We start from the raw sequence: 20,003 nt of genomic DNA on the forward strand, positions 1-20,003 counted from the left end.
AGATCTAGCAAAGATCTTGTTTGATTAATATTAGTGTTTCAATGTGTCACATATTTATATCTATAAACTTGCATGTGACTTTCCAATGAACATAAAAAATTTCATCGATTTTATGGACAAATGATCATAGGTAATGAGAGTGTCTTATATGTTCAAAGATGTAGCTCCCTTATGCAAAAGCAAATAACATAAGTGCAAAAATTTATCATATTTACAAGTTTTGATTTTGAGGGTTTTGGAATAGCACAAAAAAACAAATATGTGATTCAATATTTTGCATCTTTATATCAAGCTTAAGTTCATAATATTCAATAAAAACTTTATGAAAAAAGTTTCAAGGTTTATGGGAATCACATAAACATGAACAAATACATTGCATAAAAAAAATTACGCTCACAAACAAAGCTAAGATTTTTGAATCAAATATAGATGCATGTAAGGTTTTGCATATTAAAGATAGTGGATAGAACGAGGAACAAATACCATCTGATAATCCATCAACCTCTTGTACAAAGCCTAAGTTTATCAATTTTATAAATTTCTATAGCTTTTAAATATTACACAAAGTTGTAACAAGGTTAATAATAAATTTTATATTTAGCATAACAAAGACAACATTCATGCACGTGAATAAACAATAGATTATATGTCAAGCATAGCAAAAATATTTGATTTATAACACAACTTGAATAATGATAACATTTATTTTCAAACACTACACCCATATATAGAGTTTGAAAGTATCAATCGCCATGATGGAATGTCTTAAAAAATAAGAATACTAAAAAGGTAATAAATGTATCTAGATTAAAGTTTATGATAAAGCTTACCTTTGGAATAATCTCATCATCACAGCGAAAAATATTTTAAAAAATTAGAATACACCAAAAATGGAATAGTTGATTTTATTTTTACATGCTATTTAAAATAGTAGATAGTATACACTTTCAAAAATAGTCACCCCTTAAATACATACTATATGGCATTCAAGTATCTCTCGAAGATCATTTCATTTCTCAATATTCTTGTAAAAATTTGCCACCACTTCAAGTTTCTTTAAATATTTGTATCCACCTCAAGTTTCCCCGATAACACAAATGAGTGTCTTAATATAACCTATATACTTTGACATTGTGAAACAAAATACATATTTTTATAATCATTTTTTTTTCATGCTTGGTATCCTAGAATCAAATGATATAATTTTTTATTGAATCCTACAAAAAGTTATTTCTAATAATTTAAATAACACAAAAAAAAATGGTCCAAATTGAAAAGTTATGACCAAAATACTATCTAGAAAGTGCCCTCACCATTTTGCATGCCTAGAGAATGTTTTTGCCATTTTTGCACACTATTTTTTGGGATTTATATATTAGCACACCTATTTACCATTTTCATATTTTTAGGGTTTATTTAAGCTTAGGGGGTTGGTTCATGGGGTTTGATCTAACTCCCATAGGATGATATTCAATCTAACTCCTTTAGATCAACATCCCATGCATTTTTCAATAAAACATGATTTCAATCAAATTACGGTTATCCTAGAAGTGGAGGAGGCTAATACAGTCCATGCCTACTATTTTTATGTATTTTACTTTATATCACACACTTCTATAAATCATTTCAATCAAAAGTCCACTTGACAATCTTCTTTTGTTATGGCTTCTACATTTCCTTCCATCCTTCTAATATCATTTTTTTGAATACTTATAAGTATTATACCTCCTCCTATTTCACTCTTCTCATAAGTATCCCAACATACTACATATTTTATATCTATATATATTTTGTTTTGATGTAGATCGCTACCTATCTTCACTTTATAATTACCTTGCTCTTGACATCTATCTATACTTCTCTAAATTCTAGTAATTCTTCTCTAAACAAATAATTTCTTTCTCACTGTTTATTTTGGTCACTTCGAACTCTATAGTTTAAATTTTCTCTTGTCCTGAAAGGAAACCAATATATTCACTCCACTATCTAAATTATATTCACTTCTACTTGAACGCCATTGCAACATTCATTCACCATTGTGTTATCTTACTTACATCGTCATAACTAACTACAACATCCAACTAGAAAAATACAAACACATACTAATCAACAACTATGTCTTCTTGTGGCTTCACACTCTACAATTCGCTTCTCAACTCCAACTAATACTTTATATTCATAATTTTTTTAAAAAAATTATTCACCATCTTATTCTACTCATTAGTTTCTTCTACTTTTCCATTCCTTTTCTACAACTCTTCTCATCCAATTCCTTATTTGTCGAATTCTCTACTCAATCTCTCTATTGTTTTTTATTTCCAAATTAGTTTGCATGTTCTTTTCAATACTTTTAATATTGTCATACTCAAGTGCTTTTACAATTCTATTTGCATAACCTTCACATAAGAATCTTCTATTAACATTCCCTTCTCATAACTATCATTTAACATGTCATCAATTCACATCACAAAATTGATGAATTTATTTTACATATTAGTCTTTAAACTCTAATCTTATTTCACATTATCCATTATTTAATCCTATTTTACTCTTTTCCACCACTCAATTTCTTCAAATTTGGCAATTATGTTTTTCTTTCTACAAAAAATCTTATAAGATTTTTTTTGCTATTTATGTTTCATCTTTTCATCCATTATGTCTACTACCGCATTCACACTTTTCATCTCTTTCTCATACATTTTTTTTTTCCTGCCAATTATATCCAACATGGATTGTTTCTGCACTATCTTGTCGATTTCCATAAACTATTCCAAAGTTTCCTAATTAGATCTCATATCTACCAACCCTCTAAAAATATATTTTCCAATTTTAGTATTCTCTATTACTTTATAATTTAGGTACTTCACATCATTCTCCATGTTGAATCTCAAAATCATTGCTCACACCTATACAAGAATCAATTCACTTCAAGGGTAGGAATATGTTGTTCATGGAGGTGGATAGACCGACTCATCACTAAAATTTGAGTGGTGATATGCAAATTATTGAGATTGGAGAATATTACCTTCACTTTGGTCTCAGTTTTACCTAGGAGCATTTTGATAGAGGCAATATTTTGAAAATATTTAGCCACAACTAAAGGTATGCAAACAAGAAAATTTCAAGTAGTGTCCAGTGTATCCTTTTCCCCTAAATATGTCACCAGGTAAAATATTAACCTATTGTACTAACCTTTAATAAGATAATGAAGACACCATTGCAACATTGTAAGATGCGGGTATATATGACACGATTCTCTTAAGGTATAAATTCTCAAGAAAATGTCCAAATATACAAAAAGATACATTCTATAATAAAATATCCACTATAAATAATATTTGTAAAATATTACAGTGTTGTGAAACTTATCACATTCACATTAATAAACATGGTGAGTGAAGATCCTAAGATGAGAGCATTCTATCACACTTTGTCACTTGAAAGTCTTCTTGAAAATTCACAATAGAACAAGGAGACATTTAGTTGCAAATATTTGCTACATGACAACTACCTCTTTGTGAATTACAAGAAGAGATACTCTTAGAATGGTAATTAGATTTGCAAGGATTGAAACCACATATTAAATGAAAGAGTGATCTCACTTACATATAAATGAAAGAGTGATTGACCATTTGAATGTTAAATGACTTAATATTTATAATTCTTGATTCAGTTCATGAATCCTCACAAAAATTTGACTTGAGGTTGAATTCCATTGATGCTATGTGTTGAGAAAGCTGAAATTTTATGAAATATTTTGAAATGACAACATGAAGATGGCATAGAGACAACTTATATGTCATAACCCTAAATTTCACTCATTGTTTTAAACATTTCTTTTAAATTGAATTAGAATGACTGAGAATGAATTTCTTTACAAATACTAAAGTAAATTATTTTATGTATAAAAAGTTATGTTTAAAACTATATGTTAAAAATGCTTATTATAACTATTATATTTCAAAATCAAATGTTTGCTTTTGATGTATAAAAAAATAAAATAAAAAGAACAATAATAATATATATAGGCTTTTATGGAAAAAACAAAAGATTTATATATATTCATATCTTTTTATCTATAAACTAGAGGTTTTCTTAAATTGATGTATTTTATTAGAAAGTGACAATAAAGGGGATAATCATGCATTAAATGCATGAAGGAAATAATCATAAAATACATGAAGGGAATAATAATAAAATGCATGAAGGGAATAATCATAAAATGCATGAAAGAAATAATAATTGTAAAATGTATGAAAGGAATAATCATCCATAAAATGCATGAAGGGAATAATCATAAAATGCATGAAAGGAATACTCATGAAATGCACAAAGGTAAGATTTCTATTTAAAACGGGGGAGTTTTCCCAAATGAAGAGGGAGGGAGCAATTCATTATTTTTCGAAATTTATTTTTTTCTTTTTCTTTTTTTTTTTTACCAACAAATGAACTTCGCCAAATTTTGGAGAGAGAAGTCTTCTTCTTGCTTATTTTTGGATTTTGAAGAATGAATTGGTTTGTGAGTGGATTTAAATGGGGTTTGTTGATTGGAGTTGAAATTAGGAAGCTTTCAAGTTGTCCAAGAATTCCAAAAAATTGTTTGGTATGTTGGGAGTTCTTTGAATTTTCATATTTCGAGAAAAATAGGTAAGATTTCACATGTCTTCTTCATTTCTTCATATTTTGATTTAAAATTTGTTGCAAACTGATTTTAGTTTGATTTTAAACACTCTCCCTCTTTTAAGATTTTATTTTGAATGAGTATGTCGATGTCTAAAATTAATTAAATTAATAATTAATTAATTTAGCATTTCCACATAATTAATTAATTTAATTATGTTAATCTCTTTCTTCTTAAAATCAATTAAATCAAATTTAATTAATTTTATCACTATAACCCTTATAATTAATTTATCAAAATTAATTATTCCTTATTCTTCAAAATCATTTCAACTTTCATTATTTCCTCTAAACTTTGATCAGGTAATTAATTTTAATTAACTAAGCTAATTATCTGATTCTTACAAATCACCCTTCTTAATCCTATCACCTAGCCTAATCAATCCTACTCTAAGCACACTTATCATTTCCTCCAATTTGAAATTCCTTCACTCATTCTCTCTCCTCATGTCACGTCCTCATAACATTCCCACTTGTACTCCTAGTCCCTCATTACTCACCTAATCATCCCTTTAATCATTTGCAAATCTCTAATCACCTTGATTAGGGATGAGTCAACCCCTTGCCATAAATGGCCCTTCTCATCTCACCTCCAAACCTTAAATGCACCAACTTTCTCTCTTCCAAGGAATTTTAAATTCCTTGAATCTCCCCATGCCCCCTCTTCCCAAGGGAATTTTTAATTCCTTTCTCCATTTATTCTTCCCACACATACATTATTCTGGAATTTTTGATTCCTATTGTTCTCTCCCAAGGAATTTTATATTCATTTTTCTCTTCCCAATGTACTTGGGGAACTCTTCCCCATGTACTTGGGAAGTGTGGAGACAAGAAATTCCTTTATGAAAAATCTATTGGATATCCCATTTTGTCTTCTCAATCCTCTCCTAGTTTCTTTCAATCCTAGCCCTTCATTCAGGATCAATCTTGACCCTCCATTCTAAGCCTCTCCAATCTATAAATTGGAATATCCACTCCTCACAAATCATCCATCTTTTATGTAATTTCATGTTGTCCATTTGAGTCATAAAATCATCCATAGCATCCTCATAATGCCAAAATCTTGTCTTATAAGCCAATCCATCTTATCCGCAATTAACCTTTAATCTAATCCAATCTTATTGTAGTGGAGAACAATCCACATATCCCTCATCAAAAGAGAAAATTAAGTGGAGCACTTGGGCACACTTCTACTTCAAGCTCAATCGGAGGAAAAAGAGAATACTAAGGTATAAATGGTTAATTGCTTCATTTGAATGTATGTTCATGTTTTTATTTGATTTATGCATTTGATAATTAACATGGTTTTTCCCCTCTTTATTTTGGCACACCCTCGATGGGACCCCAAGTGCCTAAATTTAATGTTTTTTGGAAGTTTTTGTCAAGAATTTTCACAGGTCACAAATCGACGTCTGCATTTTGAATCACCATCTACGCCTGGCCATCGATGTTTGTGCCCCCAGATTGGCATCTATGTTCAAATGTTTTCCCGCCTAACTATGTTTTTGTGCAGAAACTATAGATCAACGTCTCTATCTACAAATCGACGTCTATGCCTCAAGTTTGACGTCTTCATGTCCCTGAATCAACATCTACGTTTAAATTATTTTTCCTTCATTTTAGTGAGAAATATTTTAAAATCACAAAAATATTCATATATTATTAAAAATACCAAAAGAATTCTTTTCAATTATAGTTTCATTTTTGAAAAAGATTATTCTCTCATTTCATTTAATATTTTCTTAATTTTTGGATTTTAAGATAACAAATTTTTTTGCATAAGCCACTTCAACATTTTCATAGACATTTCGATGTCTACGTTGACAAATTGACATCTCCGCCTAATGTTTTCATGCCCCTTTTCTGTTTTTTTAATTTTTAATTTTTGAACTAATTGTTTGCATGCAGAAGCTTAATCAACTTCTGAGCAAACAATTCTACGTCTACGCCTGCACTTCAGTGTCTCCATTGTGTGTCTATTTTTAGATTTTAGCTAATCTTCCTTGTCCTTGCAGATTTAAAACTTGTCAAAGACCAGGAAATCTAGATTACTAATTGTTGTTGTAGGATGTGTGTCAAATACATCATTTGAAACAAATTTCCTTTTTGTCCTAGATTATCAAATATGTAGTTTGAGGTTTAAAAATAATCATTGTATTTCATGTTTGGTGTGCTTACACGTTTTATAGGGTGGACCTATCATTACACTTAGTATCCTCTCACTTGTCTTTGTGGACCTTGGGTGAAAGAGAAAAGTGATTAACAACACCTGATTTTTCTTTTGAGTAGACAATCGCCTCTTGGGGGCCTCATCACCCCGAGGGAGTGTTTCAAAATTGAGGTATGTTGGGATATTGTCTCTCCCTGTGGGATCTCGAGTGGTATTTTTTGAGTCGCTATATAGATACACTGGTCAAACGGTCAGAGTGTTGAGTGAATTCGGCTATGTGGAGGCCTTCTCTACACCGATAAGCTCAATTAGAGCCTTAAGTGGCTTCCTTCGGATTTGTTGTTGGATTGGGATCCCTCAGAAATTTACTAGACACGTTGTTTTAATGGCCTAAATCCTATTTTCTTGTTGGTGCAACAAGTCGGACCTCTGAAGTTGCCCCCACATTATACTATTTGAAGTAGAGATAGATGTCCCCTGGTTCATAAAATCTTTGAATCCTCGGGGTATGAGATTTTGGTATGCTTGAGAAGTGAGTGTCATGGTGGAGGAGCTAACACTACCAGATCTCTATCTATCTGCTTCATTTAAGTATATGGAGAAATCTAGGCAAGGATTCAACAAGTAGAATCCACTTTCATTCCTAGGTTGTATATTTTTCGTCTGTCTTCTATTATGAAAACCAGTAAATTTTATCACATTGAGTTAATCTAGGTCCTCATTTTTACACTTGTCTCGAGTGTCACCTTGGCCAATGTGTTTTCACTGCTTGATATCTCTTACCAAGTCAGACAAAGTCCAAAATTCTCAATTTGACCAAATTTCAAATCAAACCGTCAAAAATTGAGTTTCATTGTCTACTTTATGAATTTTGCCATCTCTGTCTTTGTTTCGTCCTCTACATTTTCAAGGATCGATGTCTCCATCTGTGCTTCATTGTCTTTGCCTCTGTTTCGATTCCTTCATTGGAACTAAATTTTTAGACAATCATCGTCCATGCATCATAAACCCAAGTCGCTCAAGCATCCCAACAGGTTCATTTACTATCAAGTCAAGAAGAAGAGATCAAGCTACAAACAAATCCTTAAACGTCGAAGTTTCTTGTACAAGAACCGAAAACTCTTGCTAAAACACAGTATCTTTTTACACCGTTTTGATAACTACCTACACGATTATGGTAATGAGTTTGACGAGAAACCCTTAAGAACCCGTGATTTCAACCAAAGGTCAGCATTCTCCCAATCACTTAACAAGAGTGGTCATATTTCACCATCACTCCTTCCCAACTAGAGATCACGTATTGTGTCATTTCTCGTTTAGGGTAATCATTCCCTCCCCTTCTCTTCAGTCCATTCATCTGTCACCGTTTTTGTTTCACCCTTGAGTACTCAACACGCTAACCTAATCAATTTCTATCCCAATCAATCAATCAATCATCAAATCCAAGGTCAGCACTTCGCAAAGTCTGATTTAGACCTTGATCATTTGATAATCCCCAATTAGCCTTGTGCTTGAAAAATAATCTATCTCAAGTACCTTGCTTAATTGGTCTTAATTATTTGGGTTGATCCAAACCCTAATCCATTGCCTAATTTTGTTTAGGAACTTAGTTTATCCTATATAGAAGAAGGCTTGATCAGATACTAATCCAAAGGTATGAATTTAGCCTAGCTTGGTTGTTAGCTTGCTTTGTGGCTCACATTATTGAACCTTGCACCTCACCTATGTTCTAATCCAAAGACTAAGGTGTTATCGTAATCTGAATCAATCTTGTCCTAATCCAAGGACCATCCAATCAAATCCAAACCTGTCTTAAATCCAATAAAAAATTTACTAAGTACTTATCCTCATTTCTTCCCTTCCATAATCAAGTTTAGCTAGCCAACTCCAGGCCATCATCGCCATTCTAAAGTTTACCCGTGCATGTTCTTGACTCTTGCCCAAAAATAAAAGATGGTCGCTAAGTTTCCCAAACTCAATCTTTATGTCGACCATGATGCCCACTTTGAGGTAGACTATGTGGATCAACCTAAACACTCTCCGTGGTTGAAAACCTTTGTGGAAGATCCTAACAAGCAGGAAATGTGAGGAAATATTGTCAAAATTAATCTGAGTGGGTTCTTGGTTGAGCTTATTAAACAAGGGGCATGTTTGCCCCTTGACTTTGAGTAATCAACCCTTGATACTCCCACAGAAGGTGATTTTTCTAATTGACCTCTTCTTCATACCATTCTTCATCCACCACTTGGTAGCACCTCCAATCTCCCCATTTCTCAACCTCCTAGGTCCTCTACACTTCTTCACAATTCTGCCAACTATATCAATGCCATCTTGCACCCATTTGCACCATTATCACTTTGCATCCCTTAGTCACCTGTCAAGCCCTCGTCTCCTCCTATCAATACATTGTTGGTGGTATACCGACTGTCTCTACGCATAACCCATGATCCAACTTAGTTCTCCACATTTCTAATGTTCAAAATTACTCGTCGGACCTTATGAGGGAAATTCGGGACATGAAGGATCTTATTAAGAACCTTAAAGATGAAACCCGTAAGAAAGCATATACCTTCTAGAAAATATATCCATGTCCTTATGATCCCCCCATCTTATTGGTTTCGTACCACCCTGGTTTTGAAATGCCTAAATTCAACAAATACAAAGGCAAAGGGGACACTAGAGAGCATGTGCGAGAATTCTTTATAGCATGTCAAGTGGTTTCTTACAGTGATGTCTACTTATGCTAACTTTTTCCTAAGAGTAGTAGTGGACCCACCCTTGCTTAGATCTCAAGCTTACCTTATGGTTCAATCAGGTCATTCCTGATCTAGTAGAGAATTTTGTGTCCCATTATGAATATAATGTTGAGAATGATGCCTCTATGATAGACTTACACAACATGCAAAGCAAAGGTGGTGACATTTTATTAGGAAATTCCCATGGGATATATCTGAATCCTACAAGATTAAGTTGTTTGAATGCAATCTAGTCCCTATGATGTCTCACCCTCTAATCTATCAATGTCTTGAAACCTTTGAGCAAGTCACTAAAAAGGGCCTTGCATTAGAAAGAGTCCTCCTAGAGAAGGGTGTCCCAAAACCTTATCAGAAAGATAATCATGGGTCCTTGTCAAATGATAAGCCTAGGTTTTGGCCTAAGAACAAGAAGGTCATCAATGATGGAGTCATTGATGCCAAACATGTCCAAACTATGACTATTCCGACCAATACTACCACCACCACCAATAATAAAACCAATAACCAATTTGACTTGAAAAACCAATCCAAACCCCTCAATAACATTTCCATTTTTGGTTGATCCACCCATCCTAACAATCATTCCCAATGGAAGTACACTCCACTTGTCTAACTCGCATAGGTCATCTTCCAAAAGCTTGTCAATGTCGGTTTTATTGTCTTCTCAATGACTTGTTCGTATGAGGCTAACCAACCAAAACCTAGATAGTACAACATGAATGAATACTGTGAATACCATTTTGTCTAGGGTCATGATACATGAAAGTGTATAAACCTTAAGAATTATATCCAAGGCTTGATTGACAAAGGTGATGTTGAGGTTGTGGTTGCTAAGCTTGGTAATTCAAATGATAAGCTTAAAATATATCAGGACCCCTTCCCTAAACATGATAAGGATAAAATCTCATCATCTCATGAGGTTTATTATTATTACACCAATCACATCACCGAATATGACTCCTTGGTAGTTTGCATTGAACTTGTTGATACCCATGTTAACACCATTACAATCCAAGGATTTGACCCCACATTGACACCTCACTGACCAAGGGTTACAATTCAGGAAACCCCACCTCCTTAGCAATCCAATAGACCCAATCGAGCCAAGATAATTATCGAGGGTACTCCACCCTCCACCTCATCTCCCCAGAATGACTGCAACATCACAACTCGCAGAGAAAGAGTAACTATCCAAGGATCTTCTCCTCCTCCTCCACAAGCTTCTACATCATCCACTAACCATTACAATATCCTTGACCACCTCGACAAGATGTCTACACAATTATCCATCCTTTAACTTCTCAAGACCTCGCCCATGCATACAGAGATCCTTGAATAGGCCCTCTTGGAATCTCATGTCCCTGACAACATCAACACCGCTCAATTTCAAGATTTGATAGGGAACCTTGCCACACAACGCCATCTCATCTTCACCTCCAAAGATGCTCCATCTGTTGACCCATCGCATAATAAACCCTTCCACATTGAAGCCATTGTACATAAGCACAAAATAAAGAGAGTCCTCATAGACTATGGATTTAGACTAAACTTGTATACATATAAATTAATCAAACAACTGGGTATATCTAAAGACTTGGTTGACACATTTGGTAAAATCATAATAAAAGCATATGATGATGCATAAAGGGTCTCCAAATGCACTATCACATTACCTCTTCAAGTGGGCCCAACAACAGTGGAAACTACTTGTTAGGTCTTGGACCTTGATCTCCTCTATAATATCCTCCTTGTTCAACCATGGATCTATTCCATCCAAGTCGTTCCATTTGCTTGTTAGGTCCCATAGACAATTGAGAGGGGGGGGCGCGTGAATCGGTTGTTTAATAAATTCAAACCAAAAACTAATTATCCAACTTAATGCTTAATACTGGTAAACCAGTTAAGTATGCCGGTAGACAATGTTAACAGTAAATTGCTATATTGGTAAGGATTAATGCATGAAACATAAACATAAAGTCATCCACAACACATGCCACCAATATTTGTACGTGGAAACCCTGTAAGGGGAAAAACCACGGTGGGAAACCTTACCCACAATCAGATGATACTACTACAAATAGTAAGTGTACATAAATGGGGTCTGCACATGTAGAAAGGCCAACAGCCTAGAGCTCACTGCTCAATCACAAAATGGGAGTCACACTGACTACAGTTGGATGGTTAAATCCAATAAGAATGTACTGCACAAAATAGCATCTTCATATGATGGATTCAGTACCAGTGTAATGCTGATATGCTTCTACAAAAACCTAACTTCACCTTCAAATGATGTCTTCGTGTATATCCCTGCTTGATCTCGCATATACCTTCACTTAATTCTTTTTCGCATTCCACACTTGATCTTACAAATAAGATCTTACATTTATACCATACCCTAAGACCAATTTTAGTAGGTCGGCTCTACAAGATATTACAATAAAAACATTTTCCATACAATATAATATTCGATGCAATAACCGATTGAACATGTCAGCTTAATGCATTTACATCAATAATAAATCATCTCCATAGCGTGCCATGCTGATCTGGAAAAGATAAACCTGTCGGTGTAACCCTAGATAACCTGGACCTATTTGCCGGTAAAAGCAAATATGAATATACCAATGATTAATTCTTCAAAACAAAGTGTCCACATGATGTCTTCGACATTACCAAGTGTCTTCCATATCATTCTAGGTACTGGTGAACAATATATCCTACCGGTGAAGCATATACCAGTAACTGTTGCACAATTTACTTGCTTGCCGGTGAATGTTGTTGGATCTTCAAAGTAGGTGTTGACATCAATGACAAAACCATACCAAAATACCAACATTGCTCACATTAATGCCTTAAGTTCCCTTACAATGATAGTGAAATCACTACCGCAGTTAATTTACAACCTTTCCAATATTGTAAATTGTTTGAAGGAAAACATCCCTACCATTGTCCACTCGATACACCCACTCCACTACCACCACCTAACGCCTCTAATGTCACATCTACCTCCACCCAACCTGATATCAAGGTTAAGATAGTTGACAATGGATGTGGAGAATACACCCTTCAAAATGCACTTTATGTGGGACATCTCCCTCCTTCACCAAAATCCTATGGTACGCCTAAGGAAATCAAGATTCAGAAGAAACCTGTCCTCAAAAGTAAGAAGACCACCTTTCAATAGTGAGGTCCACTTGATGAATAGAATACTGAAATTGATGTCACCTCCTGGCTCTACAAAGAGGAAAATGAAGCACCAACAGACTTTCGTAAGGAAATGTATCCCAAGGCATCAGCTATGGTAGAAAAGATGGGCTATAAAGGAAATGGTATTGGGCCTAAGGAACAAGGCATGAAAGCACCCATCTCAACCACATCATACAAATACAATAGAGGCTTGGGTTCCCCCTAATGCTTAGGGTCACCATCGCAGGTGCTTCAACAGACCCTCCCTTTGTCATCAAAGACTCTGACAAAGAGGAATTCCATAAAGTTCATTTCAAATCCCTCGATGATCTTTTTGACAATGCCTACATGAACATCATTACCCTTGCCATTCCTTCCACCCCATCAGACTTATAAATTATACTCCTTGTACTCATTGACTAGGACCAACAAGGGCCACTAGCTCTTGACATCTATGTTGATGATCATGCCCTCTTGACATTGTTAAACATTTGAGACCTGGAAAATCATATGACTATAAATGGAATCTAACTCAACAAAGAGGCATACTTTGGTAGTTAGGTCAACTCCCTTAGTTGCAAAATTAAAAACAAAAAAAAAATCAGAAGTTCCCTGGTGAAAACCTCTCTGAGGCACCTTCAAATGTAGAAAAAGTAAAAATAAAGTACGTATCTTCTATTGAAAACCTGGATCAGGCATTAGAAGATGAGGGACTTGACGTGCCTACCATGTTTCCTCCATTTCCAGAAAGATCATCACTCCTCATTGAATAGATTGACACCAATAACATGGGTGTCAAATATAATCTGAAGAATATTCTTGTCGCTAAGTCCCTTACAAATCAAGAAAAACAGAACATTATAAACTTCCTCAAGGAGATGCAAATCAACTTTTCTTGGTCTTACGCTGACATGCCAGGCCTATATCCAAAGATGGTAGTACACAACCTAGAAGTTAGACCAGTTGCAAAACTGGTTAAACAAAAAATTCGCAAGATGGATCCTCAGATTGCCTTACTTGTCAAAGCAAAATTGCAAAAAATGCTCGATGTTGGCTTCATTAGACCCATTGATTATCTTGAGTGGGTCTCCAATAATGTGCTTGTTGGAAATCCTAATCGAGGCATACACATTTGTTCAAAATTTAGAGATCTCAACAAAGCCTATCCTAAGGATGATTTTCCCCTACCTAACATCGACATGATTGTTGACCTTACAGTTGGGCACGAGATGTTGTCTTTAATGAATGGTTTTTCTGACTACAACCAAATCAAAATTGCAGAAGAATATCAACATAAAATAGGCTTTACAACTCCATAGGGGGGTGTTTTGTTATCAAGTCATGCCCTTTGAATTAAAGAATGCAGGTGCAACTTATTAGAGAGCAATAAAAACTATCTTTCATGACCTCTTGCATGCCATCATGGAAGACTATGTGGTTGATATCCTAGGCAAGACTAAGACATGCAAAAAACACATCCTTTTCTTGAGAAGAATCTTTGAGAGACTAGAAAAGTACAATCTATGACTCAATCCTAAGAAGTGTGTCTTTGGGGTCACATCTGGAAAACTGTTGGGATTCATTGTATCTCATAGAGGAAATAAATTAATCCAAAAAAATTCAAATCAAAACATGGAAATGCTTCCTCCTAAGACACTCAGGCAACTTCACAGTCTATAGGGGAAACTTAAATCCATTCATCGATTTATCACACAGTTTGTAGACAAGTGCCATCCACTTGTACATCTATGCAAGGACGCCAAGTTTTAGTGGGATTGCTTGTGCCAAAAATCTTTTGATAAAATTAAAGAATATTTGGCATCCCCTCTATTCTTAATGTATCCTATCATGGGACAACCACTGCTTCTATACATCTCAGAAACTTCATTGGCTCTAGGGGCATTACTCGCACAAATTGATGATCTAGATAAAGAAATTGCATTCTACTATATCAACCACACCCTTGTTGGATATGAGCTCAATTACAATCCAATGGAGCAAGCATGCCTTGAAATGGTCTTTAGCACTCAGAATCTTTGCCACTACATGCTTAATCCCGAGACCAAGGTCATAGCAAAGATCAATCCTCACAAGTACCTATTATTAATGGCTAATCTCACAAAATGCCCCGCTAAATGGGTTATGCTTCTTAGTGAGTTTGACATAGAGTATGTAGACTAGAAACTAATCAAATGACAAATCATAGATGATCGGTTAGTTGATACTCCTCTTCAAGGAGACATCCCTTCATTATAGAATTTCTGGATAATGCTATCACGACATTACATAGTCCACTAAATGGCAACTGTACTTTGACGACTCTTGCACACAACATGGATCGGGGGTAGGCATTCTACTGGTGACCCCAAAAGGTGACTATATACCCGAGTCCTACATGATAGCATTTGTATATACAAACAACATCACAAAATACGAAGCCCTCATTACTGGAGTCCACCTGGACATCCAATAGAAGATCATTGATCTGCAAGTCTATGAAGACTCCCAACTTGTCATTAAGCAAAAATGATGAGTACCAAACCAATGATTAAAATTTGCTTCCTTATTTCCACATGGTAGAGGAATTCAAGCAACACTTCACTGGCATTCAATTTGAGAAAATTCTTCTACTTTTGGTTCTCTCTTGCAAATGTTGAAAAATAGTCAAAAGTGTGAATTCTTAGACAAGCATCTTCTTGTGCCAACTTACGATGTCCCTACGTTTGACATGGTGTGTTTCCTTGTTGATCTTGATTCTCCCCGGTGTCAAGAAACATATGCCTATCTTTGTGACAATAGAATTCCCTCTCACCTCACTAAAACCCAACATCAAACCTTCATCTGTCGATCTGCTTGTTACACAATCCTTGGCAATACCCTATTTCAAAGGCACTTTTGTGGAACCCTCCTAAGGTGTTTAGAAAAAGAGGAGGCTAAAAGAGAATTACATGAGGTCCATAAAGGTATCTATGGGGCACACTCAAGCGACCTCACTTTGTCTAAGAATCTCTTGTGCATTGGATATTACTGGCCCACAATGAAACAAGATGCATATCATTATGTCAAGAAATGTGTTCCCTACCAGAAACATGGTGATAAGATTCATGCACCATCTTAGGATCTACGACCCTTTATCACGCCCTGGCCCTTCTCACAATGGGGGCTTGATCTCATAGAAAAAATGCATCCCACCTCTTTGTATGGCCACAAATTCATCATCACCGTCATTGAGAACTTCACAAAGTAGGTGGAAGCCATATTAATCACCTTCACCGCTAGCAAACAAATATCACAGTTCATCCTGAATTATTTAATCTGCCAATATGGAATCCTTGAGGTTATCATTACAAACAACAACAAACCTTTAAAAAATCAGGACATCAAAGAGCTATGCCTGAAATTCTCCATCCAACATTGTTTTTCCACTCCATATTACTTGCAGGGCAATGGTCAAGTTGAGGCCTCAAACAAAACTCTCATCAAAATCCTAAAGAAGATAGTCATTGAAGTTGGTTGTAATTAGTACTTGCAACTCCATCCTTCCCTTTGGTCTTACTGCACAAGAATCTGCACACCCATAGGTGCCACATTATATTCCCTAGTCTTTGGTTCTGAAGTTGTCCTCCTCCTTGAGATCAAGATCCCTTCACTTTGGGTGTCGCTGTAGAACATCCTCCCTGATGAATAATATAGAGTGGCCAGGATCCAAGAGCTTGAATTGTTAGATGAACGATGTGTCAAGGCCTTGAATCATTTATGGGTCTACCAGAACCTCCTCTAACTGAGCTACAACAAGAAAGTGAAGACTTGATAATTTGATATTGGTGACATTGTGCTTATGGAGAATCAGAGAAATATTTAGGACCAAGAAAAGAAAGGCAAGTTTGATCCTAATTGGCTTGGACCTTATGTCATCATTGCAAAGTATAGTTCTGGAGCTTATCAATTAGCTACAACTGAAGGAGAACCCTTGGATGATCCCATGATAATCATGCATCTTAAGAGATTTTATGCCTAGTGTTGGCCTCCTTTAATGGTTCAATAACTAAGCCCTTAAAACTATAAATCAGAGATTACACACCTATACTAAGTAGCTATTAGAGTCATTATGAAGGTTCATTTAACTTATCAACCTAGGGATGTGAACTTGAAATGGGTCAACATTGTATGTGCACTATGACTTTGTTATGACCATCACAACTTAAGCAAAGAACAATGCTGGAATTGAAATTTTGTAAATAACTAATGAATCAAATTGAACTTAAACACAAACTTTGCAAGGAATACCAACCACGATGTAATGTTTGAGTTGAACACGGACATTGCAAGGAATAATAACCACAATGCTGAAATTGAAATTTTGTAAATAACTAATGAAGCAAATTCAACTTAGATTAACAACTAATATGAACATGCAAATATTAAACTAACACAAGCTACAAGAATGAAATTCCAAACAAATAAACAAGAAACTACTTTGCCCGCTACAAGAATAGTCAACTGCTGGAACGGTACTAACTACTAAATGATGAATAACTACTCAGCTGACTAAACATATTTCTCACCAAGTGGCACCCCTTGAGTGAGACTTACAAGATTAACACAAGTGCTGAAAACTCAAAATATCATTTTATTCATCAAAATGAAAGTACACAAGATATGAGAACATGCTCTTAAACTATATTTCAAAACTGAAAGTAAACTTACAACATCAGAATATTCAATCTCTCCACAAGAGATCATCTAAACAATATTTATAAAAAGAAAAACTACAAACTATCGTAACTAACTGGGCAACCAGCTCCACAACATAAGGAGGGCGCCATTTATTGAAATCATGAAAAGAGGAAAGGAAAGCTCATGCATGTGCTTAGCCAAGTCATATAGGACTTCCTCAACAGAGATATAATGCTTCGTGCCGCTAAATAGACTCAACTAATTGTACATGATTAGTTAAAAATGTAGTTGCAACATTAATTAGAGAAATCTCCTCTACGTTGGTTACTCGTTGACTTCTTCAACAACCGAACAACTAGTAAGAGTACTGCTCCTTGTTGCAAGCTTCATCATAACACCACTTTCTTAGTACAGACCTGCAAAACACGTTAGCACATACAAACAACCACATTTCCCAAATAATCTTGAAACAACATTGTTTTCAACACATGCATATTTAATAGATAATTACATAGCATGTGCATTATATCATGAATTATTTCAAGGTTAAACTTAAGCCCAAAAGGTAACAGTTTCTAAGGAAATAGCATAGTAAATAATGACATCACAGTATCGAAGTCTAAAGTATCATCATGAACAATATAATAAATCCATAGAAAATAGGACTACAAACTTGTCTCATCACCTAGTCTTCATGGTATACCATTTTTCAAAAATCGTCAAAAGATTAAAAAAAATCATGAAAATACAAAAAAAAATTGAAAAAACCAAAAAGTAAAAAAAAATCATTTTGTCCATTAGTGAAAACCACTCCGTGCCACTATGGGAAAGAACCTTGGTGAAAACTTGTTTATAGGCGTCAAGGTAAATAAGTTGGATCCATAATCTATTTGGACACTCATCGCATTCGCTTGCATTACTTTCCATTCGCATTCATACCCTTTTCATCCTCTATTTTGCCTATGCACACCAATAACCCTTTCTCATCCATGCAAGCATTCTTCACCCCGGTTATTCACCCACATCCTCGCATCCCCACTCCCTCCTTACAAGATGAGCTATATTCCAAACCTTGAATAAGGATTGTCCCAATGCATTGCACTTTTATCTTATCACATTGAGCTTTCCCTGGTATTCTGAGCTTTTCCCATCAATCTAAGCTTCTTCTTGACTTGTGCATCAAACAGATACCTATCCACAGTGTGCTAATAAAATCTTAATGATGATATCACTATCTACATGCACTTGCACTCTCATCCGTTCTATTTCCTGTCTTTTAGTTCCATTAGTTACCTTTACCCATCAAGATGCATCCTATCATGAACCATATTTATCTGTAATTATTTATTAGGAAAATAATGCTTCTTCTTTTTTATTTATGAAATTGAAATAAAATGGAAATGGAATTTTTAATGAAATAAGATAGGAGATAAATGCAATGAAATGATTTACATGCAATTTAATGATTAGTATTATTTTTATTAAAAAATTGGGATCGTCATTGCTAATGAGAAATTGAGTGCAAGTGAATGCAGGAACAGGTGAACGCAAATGAAGGCGAGAACATGGTTCAGGTCGAGTTGTTTTAGCTCATGGACTTCACTAGAATAGATGGGAATCTCACACACCACTTTAGAATATATATGTGTATCTGTTGCATAATTTAATTTTGTGATTGAATCAAATCCGAATTTGCATGAGTGATTATGAAATGATATGTCTTATGTCAAAGCAAGACTTATATTCAAATATTAGGTTAAATATGAATATTTATCATAGATTTATACGTTCTTTGTGTACAGATGTGTAATTGGATGAAAAATTGTACTTTTTGTGCTCACTTTTGTGTTTTGATAGTAGTACACACACACACACACACATCTCTATGTGTGTGTATAAGTTCGAATATCAATTCGATCATATACATGTATATATGTATATAACTATAATGTATATATCTTATTATCATAAAACTTAATTACTTTACTTCATATATATATATATATATATATATATATATATATATATATATATATATATATATATATATATATATATATATATATATATATATATATATATATATATATATATATATATCTGTGTGTGTGTGTGTGTGTGTGTGTGACGATATATAAATATTGACTTGCTTGAGGTATATCATATGCATTAATGCATCAAGTTAAGCATTGTAAGGCACAGTCAACAAAACCATGCATGTTATAAAGGAAGTCGACATAAGTGAAGTCGACTTGGTGTAACACTAAGACTTGGAAACTTTTTGCAAAGGGAAGGGTATTAATGTAGAACTCATGCAAAACAATGAGTTAAGAGTGGAAGTCGTAGGGTTAATATCGACCATGCCACAGATCAAGCACTTAGTGTTTGAATTAAACACGAACTTTGCAAGGAATACCAACCATGATGTAATGTTTGAGTTGAACAGGGACATTGCAAGGAATAATAACCACGATGTGTTTGAAGAGTTTTCAAACTGTTAGACGTGGTGTTTACCATTGGAACAAGCCCTATGT

This window comes from Cryptomeria japonica, chromosome 10 (assembly GCF_030272615.1).
Source record: "Cryptomeria japonica chromosome 10, Sugi_1.0, whole genome shotgun sequence".
In the NCBI taxonomy this organism is placed as follows: domain Eukaryota; kingdom Viridiplantae; phylum Streptophyta; class Pinopsida; order Cupressales; family Cupressaceae; genus Cryptomeria; species Cryptomeria japonica.